This window comes from Gopherus flavomarginatus, chromosome 3 (assembly GCF_025201925.1).
Source record: "Gopherus flavomarginatus isolate rGopFla2 chromosome 3, rGopFla2.mat.asm, whole genome shotgun sequence".
Taxonomy (NCBI): domain Eukaryota; kingdom Metazoa; phylum Chordata; order Testudines; family Testudinidae; genus Gopherus; species Gopherus flavomarginatus.
The window spans coordinates 155,087,321-155,108,959 of NC_066619.1; the positions used below are offsets into that span (position 1 = coordinate 155,087,321).

General features: G+C 44.6%; 1 protein-coding gene across 2 annotated transcripts in view; it reads left to right on the top strand.

Annotated features, from left to right (window-relative positions):
• The window catches only part of SHROOM3 (shroom family member 3), a 258,394-nt gene that overhangs the window by 103,117 nt on the left and 133,638 nt on the right, over positions 1-21,639 (top strand). Inside the window, exon 1 of one of the 2 annotated variants that reach the window (XM_050945101.1) lies at positions 13,778-13,970. The exons of the other annotated variant lie outside the window; for it this stretch is intronic. The gene's annotated coding sequence lies outside the window, so the exon portion shown is untranslated. Of the gene's footprint in view, positions 1-13,777; positions 13,971-21,639 lie in introns of those variants that run through there. 2 annotated transcript variants of the gene reach the window in all.

Consider the following 21,639-nt stretch of genomic DNA (forward strand, 5'->3'; position numbering starts at 1 on the left):
AAGAGAGAAAGCAGATTCATTTCCTGCTCCACTGTATTTTTAAATCACAGCAATAAAACACACAGCATACTGAAGGCTTAAGAACTGGTCCCTTCTAGCCAGATAAAGAGCTACGTGTAAACAGCATGCAAAGGGAAATAATTGCTGGGCGAGGTGACAGGGCAGCAGATGTGTTGCAAATGGAGAGTGGAATGAACAAGCATTGCTCCGCTGGTGACAAACAGTGAGCCGAAAACCAAAATCACCAAGGAGGCGAGAGGAACAAGTATTTTCCCTCACTGCATCAAGTGTGGCCATATTGCCACTGGGGACAAATGTTTGAAACAGCTGCTAGCTGGGTGTCGTGACTATTTGACAGGAAACCAGGGCTTTCTGTAGAGCTGAGAGCACCTGAGCTTATTGACTTGTAGCTTGTAGTAGGAGCCACCCTGTCAATCTCTTGAACTTCAACACAGTGTAAGGCACAAAGAACCCACAAATGGCTGCTCCATGGCTTCTTCTCCTATCCTGTGAACTTGGGAATTCTACAAGTGGGTCAAGAGAGGTTGTGCCATAGGTCCAGGCTCTGGGGAAATCTCCCTACAACTTCTTTATTGCAGAGCTGCTGTGGTAGCAAAGCGCTCACTCTGTCCTGTGTCCCACCAAATGATGGGCCCCTTGGATGGTACGGCACGCGTTCACACATGAGGAGTTTTGTTGGCAACCAGGGATTCTAGAAGCATCAAAGAAAACTTAAATTCTGCACAAATCATGCTGACCACATGCCATCCCACTAAGTGCCATCTTAATGCTAAACCCTGTTTGGAATAGTCCAGTCCCCCATGTGCTCCAAATTCACATGTGCATTTAGCATGACAGAGTGTGCACAAAGGACAGACATGTAAAAGGCCACATGCATATGACATTACAGTGGAAAATGTGTGTATGTTTTAATATGGCAAATGCAAGGTCCTACATCTAGGAACAAAGAATGTACATTGTACTTACAGGATATGGGACTGTATCCTGGAATGTTGTGACACGGAGAAGGACCCAGAGAATGGTAGATAACCAACTACACAAGTGCAAAGTTGTAGCCCAGAAAGCTAATGTGATCCTTGGATGTGTAAGCAAAGACATATCATGTAGGAGTAGGAGGTGGTATTACTTCTGTTTATGGCATTAGTAAGACCATTACTGGAATACTGTGTCTAGTTCTGGTGTCCACACTTCAAAAAGAATGTTGGAAAAATTGGAAGGTGTTCAGACACAAGAATTATTCAAGGTCTGGAAAACCTGCCTTATAGTGAGAAACTGAAGAAGTCCAATCTGTTTACTTTCTCTTGGATAAACTGAAGAGGTGACTTGGTTATGGTCTACAAATACCTGTATGGGAAAGAGTTTTCTGATAGTAGATGGCTCTTGCATTTCTTTTTCTGCTAGATCAAATAGTTGGAGGCTAATGCTGAAACAAATTCAGACTAGAAATAAAACAACATTTGTTAACAGTGAAGGTAATTAACCATGGGAGCAAATTATCTTGGGATGTGGTGAATTCTCCATCATTTGAAGTCTTTGAAGCAAGACTGGATATCTTTCTAAAGATATGCTATATAGTTTAAACAGAAGTTATGGGTTTACAGAAGTTATGGGCTTGATGCACAAATTACTGGCTGAGGTTGTATGCTGGTCTGTATTATGCAGGAGTTCGGACTTGATGATCATAATGGTCTCCTCTTGTCTAAAAATCTGGGCATCCATAATCATCAGACTTTGGAAGCAAAAATGTTTACATCAATAGAACACAGTAAGTCAGTGGCACTAAGATGATGCTAAGACAATCAAGGTCTCCCACATCTGAGATGTCTCTTGACCATGCCAGACCTTTCAACCTGTCCGCACCCAAATGTGAGCTACAATGTAGGAGAAAAAACCAAAATGAGAGACATGCAAATTTGATTCACGCAGGTAACTTAAAATGTTATAGGATTCCTCCCTTTATTGTAAATAGCTCTTTCTGTAGTGTCAATAGGGTGACCAGACAGCAAGTTTGAAAAATTGGGACAGGTGGAGGGGGATAATAGGACCCTATATTAAAAAAAGACCCCAAAATTGGGACTGTCCCTATAAAATCAGGCCATCTGGTCACCCTAAGTGTCAGGAGCCTGGTTTCTGAATTTCTGATGCAAATAACATCCACAGTAGAAGTGAGGTGACACTAAACTACTGTGGAACGTGGGAGGTTGGGGATTAAAATGAGAGAAGCTGAGAGGTAGACACAGAACAGATAGGAACCTGCAAACATAGATATTGCTGAGGAGCCTGAGCCTGCTCCCATTGTAGTTAGTGGGAGCTTTCCCACTGTGCTCAAAAGGAGAGGGACTGGGCCCAGACTGTGACCATTTGCACGCAGTAAATAAGTGAAATGTGTCTTTGCTTGTTGTATCTGCCTGAGGGAGGCATTTGGCCCAGTCAGAACAATGCTTTCTAATACCATCCATGCTATTCAATGCCTTTATTTCTTCGAGATGCAGCGAGACAATGGGGGGCCTGGATGTTTCTGATTTATCCTTTTGAGGTTCTGCTGCTGGTCAAAGCTGATACCACATTCCTAAAGACAACGGGCCAGAGCCCCTGCTGCTGCAAACCAGTGTAGCTCCATAGACTTCAGCACTGAGTTGCTGATTGCCACCAGCTGAAGTTCTTTCCCTCTTGTGTGTTAACTCAACGACAAGGTCAGCTTCATTCTCGTTCAGGGAGCTGATTTGAGTTGGTTTTTGCTTTTTTCAAACTGGCTTCTTCTTTCCTCACTTAGCAGATTCAATGTTCCTCAGGCCCAGCTCCTCAGCTGAAGCCAGTGGAGCGATGCTCGCTTACAACAGCTGAGAATTTGGCCCCAAATCTCTGCCCTGCCTGCTTGTTTTGTATGAGCCACCGTGGCCTACAGCAGTTGCTAAAAATAGACTATTCTCCACGGGTCACTCAACAAGGATGGCTGTCGCTGTGCACTGTTTGCACAGTTTTACGTTCACAACAGCAGCAGTTAGATTGCTGAAGCATGATGTCTAACATAGCTATTCGGGGAATATTGTTGTGAAAGCAACCTAGCATCCAGAGCCACAGGGACAACCACTCGACAGGACCCTTTCAGACACGAGCAGTGTTTGAACAGAGGGCCCATTATGACATTCCAGGGTGCAGTTCAGACCAGTGAGGGGTTGCCACCACTTGCCCTGAAAGCTGGGGTGCCTCACGATGCTTTGCACCCACAGGGGAACACATCTCAATGAACCGCAGTTCCTGCACAAAGTCAGTGACCTCTTCTTCTCTTTCCCTTTAACTGGGGAGAGTTTTGGAAGACCCTTCCCCCCTTGTTTGAACATCCCTTAGATGGTATCAAAAATAGTAACAACTGTCATTTTCGGGGAAAGGGAAGTAGTTAGTTGAGATGGCCTGGAGCTGTTGCTGCTGCTGCTGTTAAAGTCTGATCCCGTTTCACCTCAGCTGGTATTCGGGTTTCAGCTGGAGCTGGTAGGGGTCCCTCTCTCTGGCCTGGTTTGGTTGGGACATCTCCTAGGATTAGGATGAGGAAGGCCCAGGATCCCAGTGAACAGTGGTGGTGGCAGCCATAATGGTGAAACTTGCTCCAGTAGCTTCTGCCTGTTCTTCTGTATCCCCCGTCCCGCAAGTCTCTTTATTTAAGGAGTCTAAAAGGGAGTGATGGGTAGAAGAACCCACATTTTCTTGTTTACTTAACACAGCCCTTGAATTATATCAATAGGCCTCTTTTTTTAGACTAATTCAGCCTTTCTGTTTCCTTTTTGTCCCTTTTCCCATCAACACTTGTTGTTATAGATTATTGTGACGTCTTATGAACGTTCACATATGTTTTACAGTTGAGCTCACAATTAAAGTAAATTGATGAGCCCACTTATCACAACAGGATGATCCTTCCGGTGTTACACAACAGATAAAATACCATGATCACCACTAGAGGGCGCTGTTGTACTAACGTAATGGAAGATTGTTTTTGCAGTACTCATGGTTGCATCTTTCTAAGCCTATTTGGCGGGGAAGGGATCTTTTGGCAGGAGTAGCCAATATCCTCCTGAAATGCTTGTACTGTGCTGCCTGTTTGACTGGAGCCAGTGGCTCCTTCACTGAGCTGCATCACCCTCTAGTGACTGGAGGTTGGAGAGGGGATTCACACAGGTGGCTGACAGACCAAAAGGGACTCAGGCAGTAGCACTGGTTGGTGTGGGTGAGACAAGGAAGCCAACAGCCCACCTTGCACCCTTCTTAGATTACTTTGCACTTGTGTCCCTTATTACGCTAGTCAGTGGAGGTGACTGGCCAGATCCTCAGCTGGTGTCTGTTGTTAGAATGCCATTGTGGAGCTCTACAAGTGAGCTATGACAACTGACCATGGCACAGGATTTGCCTTAAAATGTTTGCAGTAAATAAAAACAGAAGGATGGTCTTGTGGCGAAGCACTGGACTGGGATCCCAGGAGATACAGAGTCAATTCCTGGCTTTGCCACAGAGTGTCTCTGTGACCTTAACAACATAAGAACATAAGAACAGCTGTACTGGGTCAGACAAAAGGACCATTCGGCCCAGTATCCTGTCTGCTGACAGTGGCCAATGCCAGGTGCCCCAGAGGGAGTGAACCTAACAGGTAATGATCAAGTGATCTCTCTCCTGCCATCCATCTCCACCCTCTGACAAACAGAGGCTAGGGGCACCATTCCTTACCCATCCTGGCTAATAGCCATTAATGGACTTAACCTCTATGAATTTATCTAGTTCTCTTTTAAACCCTGTTATAGTCCTAGCCTTCACAACCTCCTCAGGCAAGGAGTTCCAGAGGTTGACTGTGCATTGTGTGAAGAAGAACTTCCTTTTATTTGTTTTAAACCTGCTGCCCATTAATTTCATTTAGTGGCCCCTAGTTCTTATATTATGGGAACAAGTAAATAACTTTTCTTTATTCACGTTCTCCACACCACTCATTATATATGTCTATCATATCCTCCCTTAGTCTCCTCTTTTCTAAGCTGAAAAGTCCTAGCCTCTTTAATCTCTCCTCATATGGGATCCGTTCCAAACCCCTAATCATTTTAGTTGCCCTTTTCTGAACTTTTTCTAGTGCCAGTATCTCTCTTTTGAGATGAGGAGACCACATCTGTACGCAGTATTCAAGATGTGAGCGTACCATGGATTTATATAAGGGCAATAAAATAGTCTACGTATTATTCTCTATCCCTTTTTTAATTATTCCTAACATCCTGTTTGCTTTTTCGACTGCCTCTGCACACTGCGTGGACGTCTTCAGAGAATTATCCATGATGACTCCAAAATCTCTTTCCTGCTTCGTTGTAGCTAAATTAGCCCCCATCATATTGTATGTATAGTTGGGGTTATTTTTTCCAGTGTGCATTGACCTTAGGCAAGTCACTTACTCTTTGTGCCTCCATTCCCCATCCCTGACATGGAGAGAATACGTACTTCCTCCAATCATTTATCTTTCTTGTCTTCTTAGACTGTAAGCTCCTTGGGTCGGGGCTTTGTCTCATCAGGTGCACGTACAGCGCCTGGCTCCTTGGCGTTCTAGTCTCAGTTGGGATCTCTAAGTGCTACTATCATGCAAATAATGGATATTATTAATAGTTTCATATCAGTTGCAGATGGAAAAGACATGGGCTTGAATCTGTATCTACCTAGTCCGTCTCCCCGCCAGAGCAGGGCTGTTGCCTGTTGTACACTTGTTAATGCTTTGATTGTAAACGGTATAGGACATTTTATGTCGAATGAAAGAATCATAGAATCATAGAATATCAGGGTTGGAAGGGACCTCAGGAGGTCATCTAGTCCAACCCCCTGCTCAAAGCAGGACACGTGACTCTCTCATCTCTTGCTTTGTGAGGCAGCTCAGCATTGAGATCTAAGGAAGCCCAAACACAAAGATAACAAAGATCAGTATTCAAGTCACTCCTTTTTCTTCTCTAAATGTTAACGGTCTGCACCCAACTAAGCAATGCCTGTTCTTACACTGAGAATGGCTCCCTCAATATGTGATTAATCTAATTGAGCAAAAGCTGGGCTTAGCTGGCTGCAAGTCAATCTTCTCAAGTTCCTTGTTTGTTTACGTCTGCCATTAACATGGATATAGCTGATGGCTTGTTTGCAAACTACAGCAGAATCCACAGCCATCCTTTCAAATTCCTTTAAAGGAAGGGCACAACTTACCCCAGCGTGATTCAAACCCGATTCAGGGCTGAAATATAAGCTAGAATGTTGAAACGAAAGGGAGCGTATTTCTGGACCATTTGCGATCTTATATCTTTTTATCCAGTAGCATATACAAAATTATTATCTAAGAGCTTCAGATATGAAGTACACAGGACTATAAGGACCTGGGGCCCAGATCTTCAGCTGATGTAAATTGTCAGAGCTCCCTTGCATAATAGTAATATCTAGCACTTTTTTCATCAGTAGCTCTCAAAATGCTTGACAAGGGAGGTAATTTTACAGATGGAGAGACTGAAGCCCAGGGAAGAAAGCGACTTGCCCAAGGTGACTCCACTGGCTAAGCCAGAAATAGAACACAGGTCTCCTGAGTCCCAGTTCAGTGCTCTCTCTGCACTGCCTTTCTCACTGATGTCCATGGAGCTATGATAGTTTATACTAGGTGAGGATCTGGCCCCGGGAAGTCAGAAACATAAGATAGCTAGAACGCAAAGTCAAGGGAGTATAATATTGATCTATGGAACTCATGGGAGTGTGGTGTGATATGACTGGAATTAGTACTATTATTTTATTATTGTGGTAGTATGCAGGGGGGCCCATCCTGGATCAGGACCCCATTGTGACAGACACTGTACACACACAATGAAAAAGTATTCTCTGCCCAAAACAACTTGCCATCAACAGAAAGGCTGTATAATTATTAGGCACAAGTGGTGATGGCTCAGTGAGAGAAGCAGGTCATCCCAAACGAATCCTAGTAAAACTTTTGCACCATCCTACAGAAGGTCAGACTAGGCCAGAGTGGTTCCTTTTGGCCTTAGAATCCATGAATCAGCTGTTCGCTGTATGTCACATAAAGCTGTTTTCTAGTTTAAAAATATGTAGCCAGTTTTAAAAATGTTTTGTACCTTGCACCTGTAAAGCCAGGTATCTTAGGGTATGTCTACACTACCCGCCGGATCAGCGGGCAGCGATCGATCCAGTGGGGATTGGTTTATCACCTCTAGTCTAGATGTGATAAATCAATCCTTGAGCGCTCTCCCGTTGACTCCTGTACTCTACGGCGGCGAGAGGCGCAGGTGGAGTCAACGGGGGAGCAGCAGCAGTCGACTCATCATGGTGAAGACACCACAGTAAGTAGATCTAAGTACGTTGACTTCAGCTACATTATTCATGTAGCTGAAGTTGCGTAACTTAGATCAATCTCCCTCTCTCAATGTAGACCAGGGCTTACTGCTTTCCTATCACTAATAATAGTGCAGTGCTGACCTCTGATCTCTCAGTCTCTTCCAGGGCTAGTAGCAAGCGCCCTGGACCCACTGGGAAGTTTTCCAACAGTATAAAGTGCCTGGTTTTTAAGAGACCGGACTTTAAACCCACCACTGGCCCAAGACTAAATAAGTGACTCAGGGTGTAATCTGGGGAAAGCAGAAAACATTTTTCTGGCAGATTGATGTATAAAAAGGCAGGCAGGTGTTTGAATCTGGGCGGATGTTTGGAATGTGGGAATAAACTGCAGGGAGGCAGATTAGTGAGCACAGAGCAGGTGGCCCAGTCAAAGGTGCATGATAAATTCATTTATTACACAGCTCTGCAATCTATCCCCGTGTGTAGGGATCCAGCACCTGATTACAGTGATTCTTTTCTTCTTGTGTAATTAAGCTCTGTATTGCACACTACAATTAACGATTTCTCTTTTCAACCTTGCGGCCCCTGATTATTATTTGTGCAGTGGCTCATGAAGGCCTTTTTGTGCTAGGTGCTGCTCAGACACATAGTAAAAGACAACCCCTTCCCTGAACCATTTACAACTGAAATAGACAAAAGGGCTTGAGGGGCCAGGCCAAGAGAAGTGAAGGCCCAAGGCCATGCAGCGAGTCTGAGGCTAGAATTCAGCTCTCCTGACTTTCTGTCTAGTGCTCATACTGGGACACACTGCCTCTGAGACACTGACCCTGTCTTGGCCTGAGGTTCAGATAAGCAAGGTTTTATTGTATAGCGCTTATACTGAAATACAGAATCTCTGTCCTATTCACACCATACACACCTGGCTTCCAAAGGTGTGGCATTTTGTAATATTTCAGGTTTGATCTTCAGAAGTTTGGTGAACTGAAAGGTAAAACAACTGCAGGTAGGGTGACCAGATATCTCGTTTTCGACTGGCACACACAGTCGAAAAGGGATCCTAGCGGCTCCGTTCAGCACCGCTGACCAGGCAGTTGACTGTCTGGTTGCCGGCACCTCACAGCAGGGCTGGCAGGCTCCCTGCTAGCCTCCGCAGTGCACAGCTCACAGGAAGCACCAGTATGTCCCCCTCTTTGGCTCCGCATGTTTTCCCTACCCCAAGCGCCGGCCCCACTGCTCCCATTGGCGGGGAATTGCAGCCAATGGGAGCAGCGGGGGCAGTGCCTGTGGATGGGACAGTGTGCAGAGCCACCTGGCATGCCTCGAGATAGGAGCCGGAGGGAGGACATACCCCTGCTTCTGGGAGCTGCTTGAGGTAAGCGCCGCCCAGAGTCTGCACCCCCAGATCCTTCCCATGCCTAATCCCCTGCCCCAGCCCTGATCCCCCTCCCACCCTCTGAACCCCTCAGTCTCTGTCCAGAACACCCTCCTGCACCCCAAATCCCTCATCCCCAGCCCCACATCAGAGCCCGCACCCCCAGCCAGAGCCCTCACCTCCTCCCCACCCCAGCCCCCTGAGCCAGCCCAGTGAAAATGAGCTAGTGAGTGAGGGTGGGGAGAGCGAGCGACAGAGGGAGGGGGATGGGGTGAGTGGGAGTGGGGCCTCAGAGAAGGAGGGAGTATGGGCAGGCCCTCAGAGGAGGGTGGGGCAGGGGGCGTGGCAAGTGTGTTCGTTTTGTGCGAGTAGAAAGTTGGCAACTCTAACCCCAGGTTTTGAGACGTGTGTGTCAGAATGTACATCTCTTGCATTATTTTGTTGCCATCTATTATGAGCATGTCTTCAGACCAGATTTAAGAGCATCAGTTAAAAATTTCATCTTTTCCCGCTCAGCTACTGGCTTTGGTGCTTTCAGTTCTCGGAGCTGGCTTGTTATCCCTGCAACTAGCTTATGGTCTCAGGATTATTCGCTTTTATGGCTTAACAGAGGGAAATGAACTCTGTTATCTTGTGAAGTTCACAGAGCAGTTTAATCTAAAGGCTGTGGTGCTGCTTGCTTGCTCAAGTTTTGTAACCATTTGTTTAGGTTAATGTGTGCAAATATAGCTACTAATGACGCATAGAGAAAAGGAGAGACCTGATCAAATAAACAGTACGCTCAAAAGAGTTATTAAAAGATGTGGATGTAAAGCCTCGTGTTCTTACTATTCAGGAGAGTAAATAAATGGTAATAGCCTCTGTGCAGAGAATCAACTTTTATAAGCAGGGCAGTCAATAAAGTTAAAGGGCAGAGTCTCATTTTGTCCTTCTTTCTCTGTTGTTGTTATTTATTATTATTTTATTATTACAGTCATGCTCAGAGGCCTTACATGATAGTGGGGCCTCATCATGCTAGGCACTGTCTCAGAGAGCTTACAATCTAAATAGATCAGGTAAAGGTGAGAAAAAGGAGCTTTTAAGACCTTTATTTATGACCTATTAGCATCAAGTATTGTATGTCAAGGAAGAATTGCCCAGTGGTTAGGTCTGGCGCCTCGAACTTTGGCGACTCAAGTTCAATTCTCTGCTATGACAGATTTTCTAACCTTGGGTAAGTTGTGTAGTCTCTGTGGCCCAGATCTGGCAAAGGTATTTACGCTCCTAACTTCCATTGATTTCAATATGTCCCAGAGCCTTAACTACAAAATCATCTTTCCTTGCGAGACCCTCTTGTTATGGTTCAGATTTGAAAAAAGACAGGCTGAAAAGTCTTCCACACAGCCTGACAAATGACCATACCAGAGTTTGGGAGAAAAATACATGAGTAACTCTCTCTTCTGAGGGCCCATCGATGTCAATAGAAAGGATTCCATTGGTTTCAATGGGCTGCAGCTCAGACCCTTCTTGAACAGTTTTTCCTCGCTGGCCCTTATTCCTTTTCATTTACTGGGTGGAAATAGGGTTTTCCTAAAGGGAGGGGAAGCTGTTGGCATTTTTACAAAAAGCAACGGGCCAGCATGATCCTTCAAAGAGCTTTGTGGCCTAATCCTCTCCTCTGACAGCACTAATGTAATTTCACGTCGTATTTGAACAAGTGCCAAAAAATTAAATCAAATAAATCCCACTTTTGTGAATGACATTAATTAGAAGATGGATTTGGCTCCCACTCCGCTACTTCATGCAGAGGCCAACTCAGCAGTGCTGGAATTTGTATCCAGATGATCATTGTTCAGTACAGTTACTTTTGTACAATACTGATGATTTTGGCCGGGGAGGTGGGACTAGAGTCCATGGAAGTTACCAGATTAACAGCTCTGGAGACCAGAGTCTTAAATTCATTCATAAAAAGAGTTTAATGAATGGAAGGAGGGTTTTGTGATTAAGGCACTGGTTTGGGGCTCAAGAGAAATGGGATTCAGTTCTTGCCTGTGTCTCCTTGGACACATCATTTTCCTATGTCTCAATTCACCTTTGGTTGACTAGGAATAATTGTTCCTTTTGCCCACCTTTTGCCTGGGTTGTGTAAGCTCTTGGGGGCAGGGACTGTCTTTTATTGTGTGTTTGTACAGCACCTACCTACAGCCTTCATCTCTGCTGGGGCCTCCAAGTGCTATGGTAATACTACAGGTAATCACAATGGGACGGAGCACATATTGCCGTCAGTGGAGTTGCACCCATTAAACCAACTGAGGATCCAGATCCACCCAACATCTGTACAATATTTTGGAGCTATAGGGCATGTTCCTAGACTACTGAAGAGCTTTGCCATTGATTTCACTGTGTGCAGAATCCAGCCTGTAAGGTCCAGTCTATTTAAATGCTAAGTATTTTTATTAAAGTTGAGAGGCTTTCAAAGCCATTCATCCAAATGCTTGTGATTCCTGGCCTAGTGAGGAGGCCCAACAACAAGCACGGAGTAAAGAAAGCTGATCGAGACCAAAGAATTATAATAAATACACAATAAATTAGAAATCATTGCAAACGTATTGGCTGTCAAGTGTTTAATCAGCCATCATTTAGGTTTGCCAGGGTTTTGCACTGCGGGAAAACCTTGAAAAGAAAATCAATGTGCTCGTTTGTTTTTATAATTTCAGGTCATTGATGGTGGTAGGGTGACCATGTCAAAATGCCTTTGCCTCCTAAAAAGATGCCAGCCATCACAATGCATTACACTACGTGGGGCACTAGAAACTGAGCTGTTGGCAAGGGAACAGTAGTAAATCACCACTTGCCAGATGGACAGGATGCTGGCTTTATGACGCTGCACTAGAAATGCAGAGGTTGTAGGCACAGCAGCTCCAGAGAAGAAGTTCATCCTGGTGATGTCCAGCCAATAATCAAACTAAATTTTGATCCTGTATGTCAGGAAAATCCTGCCAATGCAGTGCCAGATGGTATTTTAGGGCCCAACCCTGCTTCTTTTGAAACTCCGATTGGCTTCAGTTGCAGCAGGATCATACCATTACAGAATGTAAAAGCTAATAATGTGTTTTACTTCTGGTCTATGCCTCACTTCTATGTCTGTGGTTTGGTCTAGACTGACCTTTAGACTGGGGGGCAAATAGTAGGACATGAGTCAGGTTCCTTTTCCCCATACCAGTGCAAAGGATTGCAGCACGTTGGCTTCAAATGGCGCATGCAAAGAAAATCTGGACAGAGGGTCCAATTTAATAGTCCTGTATTGTAAGAATTTCCCATAGAGCCCTGTTTGATTTGATCATAAATCTGATTGTTTATTAAAAGGGGTTTATAATTTGCATTACGGTGAAATCTGATGCATATACACCGCAAGTCTGGCTGGATAGTTTATTAAAGTCACTTAGAACGATTAAGCCTTTATTTTGCTACTGGCCAAGAATCTGATCCCAGTTAAATCCCAACATAACTCCACTGATATAAATGGAGTTTGTCTCAATATACGCTAGTATAACACACATTGTTGACCTAGTTCTCATCTCCCTTATGGAGTTGCTCCTGATTTACACTGGCGTAAGTGAGATCAGAATCAGCTCCCGGAATCTAGTCCACAGAATTTAGATACAGAACAAAGGTTAAATCTGCAACAGCCATGAATATGATATGTCGTCAATGAATGTTTATTGAAGGTTTATTTTTAGTAGAGACGATAGAATTATGTGTGGTGAATAAATTGACAAATTGAACCCTTTTTTCTGTTTGCAAATTGTTCATGACTTTGATTAAGCTAACCTAATCTTTTTTTGAAACTATTTGCCAAATAGTTGTACGAACACATTTCAGCCAGCGGTGCATTTGCAAACTGGTCGCTTTGACTGTTTGCCATTCCTTATTGGTGGGGTGTGATTGATAACATAAGTCACATGGTATTGTTTTTGCTTCTTGATAGGATTAGTGAAACTTTTTAAACAGAAGAACAATGAATAACAAATGAGGAACAGCAAATAATACACAACCAGTAGTGAATAGTCATGTTCATGTACAGAGACGCTTGTTAGCCTATGGTATTTGTACAAAGAGGAGCAACCATTCCCCAAATATTTATCAGACAATAGCCTTCTTGCAAAATGTTTGTGAATAGTGAATAAACATTTTTGTGGCCATGGAACAAACAGCTGTTTGGAATTGAAACAAATTCTTGAGAATACTCTATGCAATATGCTGCCTGCTGCGATAACAACACTAGAGAACCAATGGTGCCAGTGTCATTTGGCGTCAGTTGTAGGTACATTTATGGTACAATCATCATTATGTAGATGACTTTTATAGGAGTAGCAGCTTTTATGCTGCTATTAAAATAAAACAAGCTCATTAAAAAACAGCCGCTATGTCAAAATGAATTCAGATCTGTCAGAAGCTGAAAAGCTTTCAGCTACTACTCCATCCTCCTATTTACCATCTCTTTGTAGCATTGTTACAAATGGTGATGTTTCCAGTGTTAAATTGCAATAGAAGCATCAAACAGCCTCACATCAGCAGTGATCACTGAGAGATGGAAGGGTGGCCCAGTGCTTAAAGTGCTAGATCAGGATGTAGGAGACCTGAGTGTTTAATTCCCTGCTCTGCCAGACATATGTGTGATAATTTGCCTCAGTCACCTCATTTATAAAATAGGGATAATGCTCCCCTACCTCATAGGGGTGTAATGAGGATAAATATGGTACCGATTGTGAGGTGTTCAGATGCTATAGAGATGAGGTGACACGTTACAAGAGGTTGTCAGCCACTGATCTCTGCGGGTGACTTCCTCAAGTGCTGCTGTGGCAGGAATAGGTGAGACTCACATTCACCAGGCATCATGACAGAAGCTGCCTGGCATCTTCACTCTGTGTATTTCCCCTTCCATCACGGTCTCTGCTCCTTTGTCAGGCCTGCTGACGATTGGTTGTAATTTGAGCTGCTTTTCCTCATTTGCTGCTGGAGCTGCCTGCTTCGCTGCTGGGTCAGTCCTGAGGTGCCTCAGCAGGAACCACCTGTATCTGAAGCTTGTTATCTTAATTGCTACCCTCCTGTTTCTTCCTTGTCCGAGACAGCCTTCTAATTCTTTCCTGTCAGTGCTGAGCAGCCTGCCACATGGCAGGGCGCCTGTACGGTGCCTTCTGTCGTAGGAGCAGCGCACCAGCAAGGATGGGGCTACCTGAGGCTTGGTCTGGTTTTTCATAAGGTAAGAAGCCTCTGGGCAGCCACTGCTGAATCGGCTTTATACCTGCTTGAGTAGTAGTTTGTGTGGCAAGGTCTCTGAGGAGGGAAAAAATCAAGAATCCGGTTGATCCTAAACGCTGCAGGGTTCCAATTGAACAAACAAGTGTCCAGGTGAGAGATTACTGAGCCGTTGCTGTGGTGAGACTCACAGCATACAGGAACAGGGCAGAGCATTGCTCCGGCTATGTTAAAATCCTGGCCAGGGGAAGAGAGTCATATTGACTTTAAGTTAAAAGGGTCTTCAGACACCATGGTGACGAGTGATCTTGTATCCCCCTCAAGAGAGAGAGAAAAATATTTCAGGCCAGCTGATGTACATGGGCATAGCTCCATAGGCTTCAGAAACCATGATGATGTACTCCAGCCAGCATGCTCAACGTGATGGGAGCAACAATCTTTGTCTATTGGGTAGTAAATGTTCTCACAAACCACTTTAAGAGATTGCTAAGATTTCCAGTGTCGTGTCATTTGATCTTTAGTTGAAGCCTAGATGTGGTAACAGGTTGGTACTAGTTCCATAAGGACTGCATAAAGCACGTTTCAATTCATGTGGCACTTTGCATCACTGTTTTCGGTAAGGACTGAGCAGCCATACAGATATATTTGTCTGTGCTTGGTGCAGTGAGGTTGTAGGCCGCAGAATATTAATGTAAAAGTACCAGATCCTCCATTGTAAATCGATGTAACTCTGTTGTGGAACTACACCGATTTATACCAGCTGAGAAACTGGCCCAGAATATAGACAGCTTTGTAGATTGCGCATTAAATACCACAGCTAAGGACTTTGAACTTGGATTTAGATTACTGGCTATGGTTTTAGTTCCCTTAATATAATGCTGAACAAATGCTTAGAAAAGTTACCTATTTTACTGTGAGCACTATTAGTTTGCCTATAATTCTGTTATCTACTAAGATGGGCTAGATCCTCAGCTCATGTAAATCAGTATAGCTCCATTCAAATCAGTTCAGGTTTTTACCTCCTGAGATCTGGCCCACTATATGTAGGTTGGGGGAAGACAATGGTTGACTGGCACTACTGGGATATTGTGGTTTGTTGTCATAATTATATGAAAGGGAATGTTTCCTTCTGGGGATTTCTGTTTATGACAATTTTCATGAAATAGGTTATGGTCTCTTGGCCCCATTGAAGCTGCAATGTCTAATGCATGCTAATTAGTCTTAGGAGTGACAGCTTTACAAAGAGAGGAGGCTCTGGCAATGAAAATGGGATGATTTGTGGGGCAAATGCCCATCATTGTAGGTAAAATACCATCCACTCCAAAAGACTCTGCTTTTTCTTGCCTATGTGCCATTTTTAACTGAACTCACAGAAATAGATGGTAAGGACAGAACAATGGTTGTATAGCAACTTTCCTTCTCGGAATGCTGCCACTTCCCAGGTTGTCAGCCCTATCAGTGCTTAGGAAAATAAGTGTGTGTGTGTGGGGTGTTTTTTCTCAAGCATGCATATTCCTGCAGTCCTTTGGGGGCAAATCCAGCCCCCAACTCAGCAGCCATGGAGGCCCCAAGGCAATGGATCTGGTGGTCCATTGCCTTTAGAAGGGTCTGTATTTAAAAGGTGTTCCTGTATTTAAAAGATGTCACTGGGGGCTGCTTGCAGACTGGCATAGTTCCTAGTTGGACCATAGGAAGGGTGAGGCTGGAGGGTTTACTGCTGTGCATAGTCTCTAGTCCTCTTCTCCCCATGATGGATCTATGTTCGGAGCACACTTTTAATCATGCAGCTGAATTAACTTCTGTAAAGTGGCTGATTGGCTTGGAGGGAGTGGATGCCTTCCCCTCTGCACGTCTCTCAAATGTTCAGACCATCTGTCTGAGCAGGGGTGGGGTGGGAACCAGGTAGTCAGTGATATATTAGAGTGGGTGATCTTGCATTGGCAAGAGGATGAGTTGGGGTCCTGATCCAATGCCCAGTGAAGTCTGCCACTGGTATCAGTGGGTTTCACACCAGGCTCTAGAGTAGCATCTCCAGTTCTTATGTCCGCCACTAGTTCTGTGAATCATTTATGATAACTTGCACCTGAGTGATTCTATAATCTGTAATATATAACATGTACGTAGATAATACACATTATGGCCGAGATTTCCAAAGCTGTGTAAGGGATTTGGATTAATTTTAATGGAAACTGGGCACCCAAATCCCTTAGGTAGCTTTAAAAATGTCAGGCCTGGTGTACAGGAGGATTTTACATCTGTATAGCTATGTATCAAGAATCCACAAGAGACGTAGCTACACTGACCTAACCCCCAGTGTAAACAGTGCTAGGTCGACAGAAGAATTCTTCTGTGGGCCTAGCTACTGCCTCTCAGGGAGGTGGATTACCTATGCCAATGGGAGATTCCCTCCCATCGGCACAAGTAGTGTCTACACTGAAGCACGACAGTGGTGCAGCTGTGCCACTGTAGTGTTTTCAGTGTAGACACAGACTGAGGGTATCAGTAATTTCTCTCTCACTCTCTCTGGTATATTCAAGTCTCCAAACTGTCTGAAGTCTCTGAAGGGTTAAAAACAGTCCTCCATAAGCACGCAGCTGGCTGAACAAATACCAGGTATTAGCATTGACTTCAGTTGCCAAAGCCTAGTCATTTCTTTTTTGCTTTTTAGCGATTGCAGCCTGCAGAGACCACTTAACAATGAATCACAGCAGCTTGGCTGTGATAGGACAGGCCATGTGTGCAGACACTTAAAAGCCATGCCAGCAGTTCTCCTTTGCTCAATAGAGGTAACAGCAGGAATTTGATTAAAGACTGATAAAAAAAAATAGAGAAAATGAAAGGATGACAGAGCCACCTGGAAACTTCATTCCTTCTTTATTTGTAACTTAAGCTCATAAACCAAATCTAAACCATTGTGTGCATGTGAGAGAGAAAATTTCCTGTGTGGCTGCTCCAAACCACTAAGGATTCTGAATATGCAACCCCACAAACCATCTCCGAATAACAGAGTCATAGGTATTCTTGTCACCAATGTACTGTGGCCTGCACAGAAGAGAGATCCCCCTGAAGCGCTGCAATGACAGCTTTTTAATATGTTCAGAACAGTCGCTAAAATGAAAGAGACCTGCTCAGAAATGTTAGTCAGACCCACTTGTGAGCATGCGGGTTAGCCCCATTCCCCAGGCAGTCTGGGAGCAGTTCTTCTGCACAGCACAATGAGGCAAGCTCATATCTCGCAGCTAGGCTTTGCCTGAGAGGGTCAGCTATGCAAATGGCCAGCTGTGCACATCAAACGCCACTCACTGCGTTTTGCCTATGGCATCTGCCTCTTTGTCTCTTCTTTGGTAGGAGTAAATCAAAAAAATAAGTCATCCCAGCAGCCAAAGGCAAATCACCCCCCACAAGTCCCACTAGTTGTATATGATCAATGCTACCGTGACAGGCAAAGCAGATTCAAATGCTTTCCTGCAAAGCCAGCATTTCTGTTTGGGTCTAGGAGACCATGTGCTTTGAGCTGTGTGTGTGCGCGGTGGAGGTGATGCTGTTCAGAGTTTGCCTTGGGAGCTGTGAAGGTCTTTACCCAGGTAGATGCAGGCTTCAGATCCTCATGAAGGACTTTTCAGGAGTCACACAAGCAAGTGCTAAAGCCAGAGAAACCTTAGGTTGTGAGCTCTTCAGGACAAGGATTGTGTCTTCCTACAGCATGTGTCTGGGAGCACCTATCATGTTTTGGGCGCTACCACACCTCTACCCTGATATAACGGGGCCTGATATAACACAAATTCAGATATAGCACGGTAAAGCAGCGCTCCAGGGGGGCGGGGCTGCACACTCCAGCAGATCAAAGCAAGTTCGATATAATGCGGTTTCACCTATAACGCAGTAAGATTTTTGGCTCCCGAGGACAGCGTTATATCGAGGTAGAGGTGTATAAGTAATAATAAGCAGAGGTGCTGGAACAATTTGTGTAGTGGGGGTGCTGAGAGCCATTGAACCAAACTGTAAACCCTGTATATAGTGGAAACCACTTCAAGCCAGGGGGTGCGGCAGCACCCCTAGTTCCAGATCTATGGTAATAGGCCACTGGCTAAACTAGATTGTCACATGCAGAGCACCATGTATGTAGTTTATCTCATTGCTCCCTGAGCAGAAGCTCCTCTCTTTCTGAACATCCAGCAGCCTTCCCTCCTCCTCCTTCCCTTCCTGCTTGTTTTCCATCACTAATCTCTCCGGTGCTACATTCCCTTCCCCTTGTTTGCTGCTGTTCCCCTCCCAGCCTCCTGCCTTTCTCAGTCCCATTTAGACCATAAGCTCTTTAGGGCAGCAGCCCTGTGTCTGTGAAGTGTTGTGCGCCCCAAAGGTGGTGGAAAGATAATGATCCTCAGATTTAAGGGGCTAGCTCTTTGCTTCATCCCTCAACACTGAGCAGAAATAATTCATGAGAGCCCTTGTAAAACCAGTCGAGGGCCTGATCCAGACGAGTGCTGAGTACCCACAACTCCTGTGGAAGTCAGGGGGAGTTGAAAATGCTCAGCCTCTCTCTACTTACCAAAAGAGAGGGGTGGTTAGAGCTCCCCAGCTGGTTCGGACACGAGCTGAATTTGGATATCAGGAATCAGAGCATTTTCCCAGTTGTAGTGTCTGGCGGCTAAAGCTGAGGGGGGCAACAGCCTCCCTCCTAAAGCCAGTCCCAAATGCATCCAAGTGCTGTCGGAGCACATTGAGCAGAGACGCCCCCAGAGGAGCTGCCTGCATTGAGCTTGTCTAGGGGTTTGGCGGCCCACATGGAAGCCGCCAGGGCCTGAGGTATTTGAGGAATGTTAATAGTATGCTTGAGTGGAGAGCTTCAGAGCCAGGCCTGAGAACAGCTCTCACTGCCATCTGTTGTGAGCCATGGAGTTTCGTAGCAACAGCTTCTCAAGAATGATTTTTTTTTTTTTATTAAGAACCACCCCACCCCCCCACACACACATTCATGAATAAGCAGGATAAGGGCTTAGAATCCTTCTCCAGAGTGGTGAGCATTAAAGGGGAAAAGGCCTTTCCCTCCTCAGCTTGTATATGGTTTGAGGAGGCATTTTTCTTTTAAAACAAGATTTTCCAAAAGTGCTTGGGGATATTAACTGACATGTGCAATAGTTCAAATCCACTCTAGTAGGACAATAATGACCCAGCGGCGTTCGCATCTGAGAGCTTGTTAGTGAGTATGTGATGAGCTGATGTTTGCAGTGTATCATCCAGTGGATGAATATCCACGTCACTGTCCCACTCGATGAAACAGTGGCCTATGGTCCCTTTAATTTTACAGAATATTACCCAATGATAATTTGCATATCTTTTGCATGGGCATGTTGATTTATGGTCCCTATCTTTTATGACGCTCACTAAGTTCATATTCTGCATAGCTGGACACAGAGAAGTTGGACTCATCTTTTGTCTGATGATTATGAGCCAGGTTCTCAGACGATTTAAATCAATATAGCTTCAGTGACTTCAAGAGAAGTCATTGTACTGTGTCACAGTACAGTGACATTGTCTCCCTCTCCATCCATCCCATCCTGAGCATGATAAATGCCAGCCTGTAAGGACACATGCTTTGACAGCCCATATCAAGAGTGTAGAAGCAGAAGACTGGGCATATGAATGAACGTCTTACATCTCTTCCTTCCTGTGCTTTCAGGGATCAGCTCCTAAAATGCAGAGTTCCTTCTTTCCCCATAGCCCTGAACTTTTCTTATCAACTGGACTCAAGAGATGAGCTCCTTTTAAATACAAGTGCTCAAAATTAAGCATATGTTTAAGTGCTTTGCGGATCAGGGCCAGAGTGCCGGATCAAGCCCCTAGAGCACAAGACTTTCTGGGCTGGTGATGTCATGCCAAACCTGAACCCCCAAAAATTTGTGTTCACTTTGGCAGACTAGAACAGGCTGCTTCAAATTCAGCTTGGATTTCTGCTTTACCTGTTTCCAGGGCCAACACCCTCTCCTTTACACACAGCTGTGCGATGGCACATAGGAAGGGTGTAGATCAGTGTGTGTTTTGCTGAGTTCATGTATGAGTAAAGGATAAATGCTACTTTTTATCTAGTGAGTATAAAGAGTAAATTGACCTGTGCATTTCAGATTACCTACATCAAGAACCATTTCACAGATCAGTCTCTCCAGTCAATACAGGCATGTTTCAATGAACTTGTGTGACCTGCTGTCTGCAGCTGCAGTTGTACAGTCTGCGGTAGGTGACCATGTCATTTCAGTTAAAGGTCTATCTAGCACAGGGGGACTTTGCTTAGACTAGACTAGAAACTCTCTCTGTGCCTGGGAGCTGATTGCTAGAGACCAAATGTGTTGTGAATCCCATGCTCAGGTACAAGAGTTATTGCATGTGCTAATAGCTAGTTAGGTATAATTGCAATTGCTTCATTTGCAAATGCAATCACAGCAACAACACGAGCAAATGTAGGTGAACAACTGCAACATACTTTCTAATGACATGACATGTGCACGAGGGGCTCCATTTTAATAAAGTGTGGGCCGATGTTTTCCAAGGGGCCCATGGAAGTCAGGTGCCCAACTCCTATTGAAAATCTACAGGAGTGGGAGGCTTAACTCCCTTGAGCCTGTTTGAAAATCGCAGTGGGCTTTAAAATGAGACTGTAAAGTGCTCAAACAGGTTCTGTAGGGAGCACACCTGGAACTGGTGGTGGACTAGATGGCCTGGTAGGTTCTCATAGGTGTGTTGTGTTTTGTAACTTGCCTTATATTTTGACTCAGTTCTCTGAGACTTTACTTGACAGGCCATTCAATATGGCTACAGTGATCATGTGAAGAGATGATGAATTTCACGTGGTCATTTCATATGGAAAGTTGGTGTCGCTGAGCCACTTCCATAGGCTTTGAGGAGCACATGCTTTATAAGAGGTTAATGCTACTTACTTTCCAGATAGCATATTGGCTTTCTTATCGACTGAGCTGTTTGTATACTCATACATCTAACACATTAATGGGCTGTAATAAATACATGAGTGTGGTGGGAAAACCACAGGGACACAATGGAGTCAGAGAACAGTCAGGGAGAAGAATCTATCTCATCATTCATACCATTCCGGAAGATCTGTCCCACACTGAGCGAGAAAATCATCCCCATCAGTGCTCAAGGCTGTCGTGAGCGTTTGAAATTAGGCACCCACTATAATGGCAGGCTTGATCATAGGGAAGGGAGTGAAAGCTGATAGCTGCAGAAGGGTTGCTGGAGAGATGGGACTCTCCCCATAATCTACAGGTAGTCATTATCACCTGTCCGCTGTCAGTTTCCAGCAGGCGATTTGTCCCACCATCCGCTCTCTGAAAACTAGATTTATTTGCCTAAGGCCATGGATGCGGGGGAGGGTCTTTCAAGCTGCAGGTATCATTTAACTATGATAAGAAGAAAGGCAAAGCTTTTCTTCATTGGAGGCGGGGGAGAATACAGTAGAGGAGTCTCCCTGCACCTATGGAGATGGGGAAAACAAGTCACTGCAATCCAATAACTACCTTGAGCAAAGAAATTATCCCAAATCAGAGGATGCCCCATTACAATCGAATTGCATCTTCCAGGTGACATTAGACTTTCAGACACTTTATACTTCTCTCTTTCTCTTGATCTTGAGCTGTTATCTTTCCGTGACAGAAGATTTA